We start from the raw sequence: 8,580 nt of genomic DNA on the forward strand, positions 1-8,580 counted from the left end.
GGCCTAAGCCACCTCACACGGGTGTGTCCCTGTCGAGCCCAAGTCTAGTCCTATTCGGAAAAGGTCAGTCTTGAGGGTTTTGAAGCATTCTAAAGCCTATATAAACACCCCAGAAGGTACATAGAGAGAGACACATGGAGTAGGAGGCAAGGAATTACTCGAAGAAAGTCGATTGATCAATCGCAGAAGCCGGATTCTCCTTCAAGACTGAAGATCTCCCTTCAATTTCCTTCAGAGGTTTTTGGGATCCTTTATGTTTTGTTATCTTATTATTCTGAGATGTTTTCTTTTACACTTATAAACTAAATCCCCTAAATACCTAAGGGGGATGAAACCTAAGACGAATCTTGTTATTATTTTCTGATTTATATGATAAATACTTGATTTGTTCTTAATTATGTGTTCTTCATTCTTGCTTTAATATTCTAGGATATTGATTCAAGTATTGATGTGCTTATTCAGAGGAGCAAAAGTCCCTGTCTAAGAGTAGACCTAGCATAATTAAGCGGAGTTGATTGCACCCCTAGACATAGGGTGACATAAATTTGCGGGATTTGGGTCAAACTTAATAAGGGAATCCATAGATCGAGTTAATGCAACATCAGAGGTTTTAATTAGAAAGAGATTTCAATTAATCAACTTAGGGTTAGACTTTGTTAGTCTCGAGAGAGATAATAATATAACTTAGGTATTTCTACGGATCAAGTCAAGTGAATAAATCGTCTGATTCAAAGTCAATAACAACTGAAGCATAAGTGGATTTTCCCTTGGCTATTGTCCCAATCAATCAATTTTTCCTAAAAGTATTTCCCCAATTTTCTTCCTGTGCATTCTTAGTTTAGTTAATTAAATTAGATAAAACAAATCCCCTTATTTTTAGGCTAGATAATAAAAAGAAGGTTAATACTAGTACTTTTAGTTCCTGTGGGTTCGACATTCTGGTCTTGCTATAAACTATACTACTGTTCGATAGGTGCACTTGCCTTTATCGTGATAATAGTTAGTTTTCAAGTTCAATCAATAATAATTTTAAAACCCATCACGATACGATCACATCAAGTTTTTGGCGTCGTTACCGGGGAACTAAAATATTAGGAACGCTTAATTTTTATTACTTTAGCCATTTATTTTTTTGCAATTTAAATTTTATTTTAGTTTTGTTAATTTTACTAAATTTTCTTTTGTTTTCTTTGGACAGGCTTTTATAGTTTATGACTAGAAGAAACCCGTTAGCACCATTACTTTTTGACAGTAAGATTGAAAGCACAGCTCGCAGAAACCAAAGAGAAATAAAGCGAAACCTAAGAAATATAGAGGAAGGACAAGAGGAAGAAATCCATAATACAACCGAGGAGATGGCTGAAAATCAAAATAATCAGCTTCCTCCTATGGTTGCTGCAAATCCAATAAATCAGAATCCTACTCCTGGTACTATGTATGATTATGCTAAACCTACTTTAACAGGAGCCGAATCAAGTATAGTTAGACTTGGTATTGCTGCAAATAATTTTCAACTAAAACCTAACACAATTCAAATGATACAACAGTTTGTTCAGTTTGATGGTTTGCAGGACGAGGATCCAAACACTCAATTGGCAAATTTTCTTGAGTTTTGAAACACTTATAAGATCAATGGCGTTTCTGACGATGCCATTCGCTTTCAGTTGTTTCCCTTTTCGTTGAGAAACAAAGCTAAACAGTGGTTGAACACTTTACCACGAGGGTCAATCACTACTTGGGAACAAATGACCGAAAATTTCTTACTTAAATATTTTTTACCGGCTAAAACAACTAAGTTGAGGAATGATATATCTTCTTTTGCGCAGATGGATCTAGAAACACTCTATGATGCATGGGAGATATACAAGGATCTATTGAGAAGATGCCCTCACCATGGGTTACCTTTATGGTTACAGGTTCAGACTTTTTACAACAGTGTGAACCCCTCAACAAGACAACTCATCAATGCAGCCGTTGGTGGAACTTTAAACAAAAAAACACCTAAAGAGGCTTATGAATTTATTGAAGAGATGTCACTGAATAACTATCAGTGGAAAGTCATGAGAACAAAGCCAACAAAAACAGTCGGTGTTTTCAACCTCGACGCGGTTACTATGCTATCTAAGCAGATAGAACTTTTAAATAAAAAGATTGACAGTTTATATGGTTCTACTCAGGTACATCCAATGATGAGGTGCGATTTAAATGGAGGAGTATGCACAAATATCAACCTTTCAATCCTAGCACCGAGGAGGAACAAGTTCAATATATGGGTAATAATAATTCTAGACCTCAAAATAACCCATATAGTAACACTTATAATGTAGGTTGGAGGAACCACCCCAACTTCTTGTGGGGTGGCCAAGGAAATCAAAGGCCACAACATCCCCCAGGCTTTCAACAACTACCTTATCAGTAGGAAAAAAACTCGAACCTTGAGGAGATGCTAACAAAATTTATCTCAGTGTCAGAAACTCATTTTTAGAATACTGAGACAGCACTTAAGAATCAACAAGCGTCGATTCAGGGGCTCAAAACCCAGATAGGCCAACTCACCAAACTGATTTCTGAACGACCACAAGGTAGCTTGCCGAGTAATACTGAATTGAACCCAAGGGAACAACTCAATATGATTATTGTTCGAGATAAGAAAGGGTTAGTTGAACCTAAACCAGAACCGAGGCAAGGAACTGTGGTAAGTAAAGGTAAAGGTGAGATGGTCCAAAATGAGCAAAACCGATAAGTAGAGAGTACAAACCTCGTGTGCCATACCCCAGTGCGATAAGGAAAGACCACACGGACAAACAATTTTGTAAATTCCTTAAACTACTAAAGATATTACACATTAACTTACCATTTATTGAATCTCTTTCGCAGATGCCAAACGCAGTTAAATTCTTAAAAGAGCTTTAAGCAAAGAAACGAAAATTGGATGAGGAGTCGCATGTAGAGTTGGACGCAGTTTGCTCAGCTATTTTACAGAATAAGTTACCCAACAAGTTGAAAGATCCAGAGAGTTTTACGATTCCTTATCTAATTGGTAGTTTGAACGTGAATAATGCATTGGCTGATTTAGGGGCAAGCATTAATGTTATACCTTATAAAATGTTTAAACAGGTAGGTCTTGGGAAACCCAAACAAACTAGGATAAGCATTCAATTGGCTAATAAAACCATTAGATTTCCTAGGGGTATCATTGAAGATGTTCTTGTTAAAATTGATAAATTTATGTACCCAGTAGACTTTGTTGTTCTAGATATGGAAGAGGATAGTAGCATACCTTTGATTTTAGGAAGACCCTTTTTAGCAACTACTAGAACCATTATTGATGTTGGTACAGGTGAACTCACACTTCGTGTGGGTGGTGAAACAATCACTCTTTAAGCTCGTAATTTGAATAACACATCGAATATTGAGGGTGGTTGTATAAATCATGCTACTAATACTAATCATGTGGTGCAACTTTCTTTGCAGAAAACACGTTCGAGGAGCATACATGAGCCATGTTCAAATATCAACAAAGGACCAATCTATGAAGAACGAAGACTTCGGGTCGATGACCTAGATGAGTGGGGAATACCTGTCAAGGAGAAACCAAAAGCACACGAAAAATCGAAGCGATACCACAATGAACATAGGGATGAAACAAAGCCAATTAAAGTTGGGGACAAAGTATTGTTAGATAAAAATGACCTCCGAATTGCTACTTTAGAGCACAATACGGACAGAGCGACTCCCTTTACGGTAATAAACATCTTCCTACATGGTACAGTCGAGGTAACACATACTGTATTTGGAACTTTTAAGGTAAATAATACTCGACTCAGACTTATTTTGATAAAATTGATAGCAGCGGTGAGGAGTTTCAACTCCTCAGTCCACCACAATCATGCGAAATTGAGGTAAGTTGAGCTTAGAATATAAATAAGCGCTTCTCGGGAGGCAACCCGAGCACTAACAGTGTTGATTTCTTTAAAATTTTACTTTTTAAGATCTAAATCACTAATTGAATCCTTGAACACAGATGGTCCAAATCCACACGGCCAAGCACACGGGCGTGCTTTATGCCGTGTTCATACCACGGGAGGCAACACGGTTGTGTGAAAATAGAGCAAAATTTTTCCCCAGCACGGGATTCAATACATTGCCATGGTCGTGCAACATGGCCATGGACAATCTTTCCAAAACAACATGGGCATGCGACATGCCCCTGTCTATAAGTCGTGGTTGAAACTACCAAAACAACACGGGCGTTCGACACACCCGTGTCTAGAAGCTGTGGTCGATACTATCAAACTAACACAGGCGTGTGCATTTATACACAGTTGTGTGAGAATCGAACGAAGTAGGACAAGGCTGTGCTACGCGGTTGTGTGCACCAACACACCCAAAGAACACGGGAGTGGGCCAAATTTCAGACGCACCTAAATTTTAAAATCACGAAACACACGGGCTGAAATAAGGGCACACGGGCGTGTCTCATGACCGTGTACCCTAAAATCTATATAAACCCCCACTATTCATCAACCCTTTCTCCCAATACCTAACCCTAGCCATTGAAAAATCCCTTCTCCCACCACTGACCGACCACTCTTTTCTCCTTTCTCCTTCCATTTTTCTCTTCTCTCTCTCCCTTCTCCCTTCTTCTCACCCTTGTGCACCACACGGCCTTACTGCCCACGCCCATGGCCGACCCGCAAGCACTATTGCATTTGTCCATTCTTTTCTCTCTATTATCTTGTTATTTCTTGTTTTATTTGAATGGTCTAATGATAATCATGCTTATGCCCTTTCTTATTATTTAGAAATTTTCCATTTTAGTTGATGCATTATGTACATTCATTCATTCTTGTGCTTCCATAGATTTCATGCTATCATGCACTCATTCACTAAGTATTTCGTTAGCACTATTTTTGTATTCCTAATGCTAATAATGATTTGATATATCTATTAGGACTTGGTTATTTTTCAGTAGATTTTCTGTTTAGTCAGTAACCCCTATGGAGTATTTTTATTTAGTTTTAACACGTTTGCATACTTTTTATAACTTTGTCTTTTCATTGTAGATACCATGACGAACCCAAAAGGTAAGAAGACTGTCGTCCCCCTCTCAAAAAAATGAAAAGGAGCATCATCATTCTTAAGTCCTACCGCCGAGATAAGGCATCCATTCCTCCAATTTCCACCGAGACCACAGGAGGAACTATTCAGATACTACGGGCCCGACCCCTAGGTGTGGGCCGTTGCATTGATTGGGCCGCGCTAGAGCAGATCCACCTCACTGACACTGTCCGGGCCCTCTTAAATATTGACCCATGGGGGCTTTTCTTTGAGATCGTCGAGCCGACATACCTCGAGCTCACACTCGAATTCTGTTCAACCTTCCATCTTCAAGTCGTTATGACAGAGTTCGATGATCCTGAAATGGTCCAGTTCCATCTCGGTGGTTTAGTTTACCAGTTGAGTGTGCCTGAGTACAGAGTCGCGTTAAGAGTATACACAGAGGAGTTCATGGATGAAGACGACTTTGCCAGCCTCCATCGCCACATCCACTACTCTCCTTCAAACTATTGGAGGGCCTTATGACCCTAGTCGCTCCAAGGCATTAGCTCTCGTCCCATCCCTGGGATACATGCACGCCATCCTAGCCGACACCTTAACAGGACGGCGAGAGAGCACTGGCGTTGTCAACACTAATGACGCATATTTTTTATGGAGCATGGCGCATGGGCACGTATTCGACCTCGCCTATTTCATTGCCCTCACCATTTCCCATCAGACGGAGCGGCATAGGAAGTGAGTCATTTCCATCGGCCCTTATGTGACTCGCCTAGCACGGTACTTCGGTCTCCTCAACATAGCAGTGCAAGCATCTTCCCTCACCCTCATTAGTCAGATGTCCCCACAGGGCATTTCGAGTATGCTCTATATGAGGATGATCGAGTGACGATGTGGATTTGATCCTTCCCAGTACCGCCTCATTTAGTTAGCCGAGCAGGAGGACCCAGAGGACACTACTGATGATGTCCCACCACCTCACGAGGATCCAGCCTCTCAGCTATCACTTATTCATCGCCCAGTTCATATGACTACTTCACTCTTTGACATCTCTGACCGATTCGAGCAGTAATGTTTTTAGTGCTTCGATCACATTGATGCAACATTACATCAAATTTGTCAGCACCTTCACATCTCATTGTCACCCCCACCTGACGAACCATCCGGCGATGAGGATTTTTAAAGACTTTACTTTATTTTTATTTGTTTACTTTTATCTTTATTTACCTTTTTAAATTACTTTTAATTTTATTTTTAAGACTATTTTTACTTCATTTTTAGGTTTTATAATTTATATCAAGTAATTTATATTTTTGGCCATTTCTTTACGAGTAATCATGTTACTTTATATTTCCTAAAGAGTTAATGATTCTATCGCAGTTATGAAGAGCTCCAATGCTCACTATTACTTAGGAATTTGCAACTCCACTGGAAAAGGTTCTCCATGACTACCATGTCCTGCTCGACCATGACCATAGCTACCACCAGATATAATATTCTTTTGGCTCAGGACTTGTGGACTAACGAACCTCTACCACCACTGGAGTATCCTCCTCTAATCTCACACTTGTCTTAGCCGACCACTCTTCATGAATCCAATTCAAGGATTCCATTTAACATTCAAGAATGTTTACTTCTCTCCCTATCTTATGATCTTATATCTATATTTTTCAGTAAATCTATCTTTGTACATTAAGGACAATGTACATCTTAAGTGTGTGTGGGGGGGTTATTCATATCATTATCAGAAAAATCCCTGAATTTTGCCTTATTCTCACGTGACACACTCATATCACTATTAGAATGAATTTTGATTAATTTATGATTCTTATTGATATGTTTTGAATTAAAACATAGGAATTTATGCATTGACTATTCAAACTTTAAGGAATTAGAGAATCAAGCATGAAAAATTGATTTTTGAAAATTAAAATTTTTTAGGTTGTTTCTCCAAGTTTAGATATTATCTTGAGTTGAAATTCACAAGATTAACATCAAAGAGCCATAATTTTTGTGAGATGTTGAGCCTTTAGAGCATATATTATTTCTTTCATGCTCACTTTTATTATTGCTTTGAGTGTGTCAATATTGATTTGTTATTCTAGAACTTGCTTCGATTATGCATGTCAAGACCACACCATTTGATTTGATATGTCGAGATGATAAAGGCACTTAGGTTTAACCCACTTACTCCATAAAGCCTATATAAACACCTAAGGAGGTACCTAGAGAGAGACAACAGAATAGGAGGCAATGAATTACACGAAGAAAGCCGATTGATCCATCTCAGAAGTCAGATTCTCCTTCAAGACTGAAGATCTCCCTTCAATTTCCTTCAGGGGTTTTTGAGATCCTTTATGTTTTGTTATGATTATAATTCTGAGATGTTTACTTTTACACTTATGAACTAAATCCCCTAAATACCTAAGGGGGATGAAACCTAAGATGGATTTTGTTATTACTTTCTAAATTATATGATAAATACTTGTTTTGTTCTTAATTATGTGTTCTTAATTCTTGCTTTAATATTCCAGGATATTGATTCAAATATTGATGTGCTTATTCAGAGGAGCAAAAGTCCCTATCTAAGAGTAGATCTAGCATAATTAAGCGGAGTTGATTGCACCCCTAGACATAGGGCGACATAAATCTGCCGGATTAGGGTCAAACCTAATAAGAGAATCCACAGATCGAGTTAATGCAACACTAGGGGTTTTAATTAGAAAGAGATTTCAATTAATCAACCTAGGGTTAGACGTTGTTAGTCTCGAGAGAGATAGTAATATAACTTAGGGATTTCTAGGATCAAGTCAAGTGAATAAATCGTCTGATTTAGAGTCAAATAAAAAAGTGAAGCCTAGGTGGATTTTCCCTTGGGTATTGTCCCAATCAATCAGTTTTTCCCAAAATTATTTCCCCAATTTTCTTCCTGTGCATTCTTAGTTTAGTTAATTAATTTAGAAAAAACAAATCCCCTTATTTTTAGGCTAGATAATAAAAAGAAGGTTAATACTAGTACTTTTAGTTCGTCTGGGTTTGACATTCCGGTCTTGCTATAAACTATACTACTGTTCGATAGGTGCGCTTGCCTTTATCGTGATAATAGTTAGTTTTCAAGTTCGATCAATCATAACTTTAAAACTTATCACGAGACGATCACATCCACTCCTGAAGTTTAAGTTTGTTTTCTATTTCTATCTTATTCCTTTATTTAACCTATCATCCTAAATCGAGTCATCCACATATCTTCTATCTTTGTTTCTTTCTAGCCGAACCTACCATCATATACTTAGCCAACTATGAACCCCATTTCAATAACATTCAGCCTCCTAAACCGATTCAAACAAATCGATAATTTTGTGAACGACCCTTCTCATTGATGATCGAGAAACTTACATAGACTCGACTCATTCAACCGAGGCAGATCACGTCATTAACTTATTCTAGCTGAAAAGTCACCTACAAGCATTAGCAAACACATTAAAAACACATTTAAACATACTATACTTAATAAACACTTTC

The 8,580-nt window shown here is 38.1% G+C and overlaps 1 non-coding gene across 1 annotated transcript; it reads right to left on the bottom strand.

Moving 5' to 3' along the window:
* Positions 1-1,793: 1,793 nt before the first annotated feature.
* LOC128289613 (small nucleolar RNA R71) lies at positions 1,794-1,900 on the bottom strand. The gene has a single exon (XR_008279257.1). It is a non-coding gene; the product is annotated as a small nucleolar RNA R71 (small nucleolar RNA).
* Between the last annotated feature and the right edge of the window lie 6,680 nt (positions 1,901-8,580).

This window comes from Gossypium arboreum, chromosome 2 (genome assembly GCF_025698485.1).
Source record: "Gossypium arboreum isolate Shixiya-1 chromosome 2, ASM2569848v2, whole genome shotgun sequence".
Classification (NCBI taxonomy): Eukaryota; Viridiplantae; Streptophyta; class Magnoliopsida; order Malvales; family Malvaceae; genus Gossypium; species Gossypium arboreum.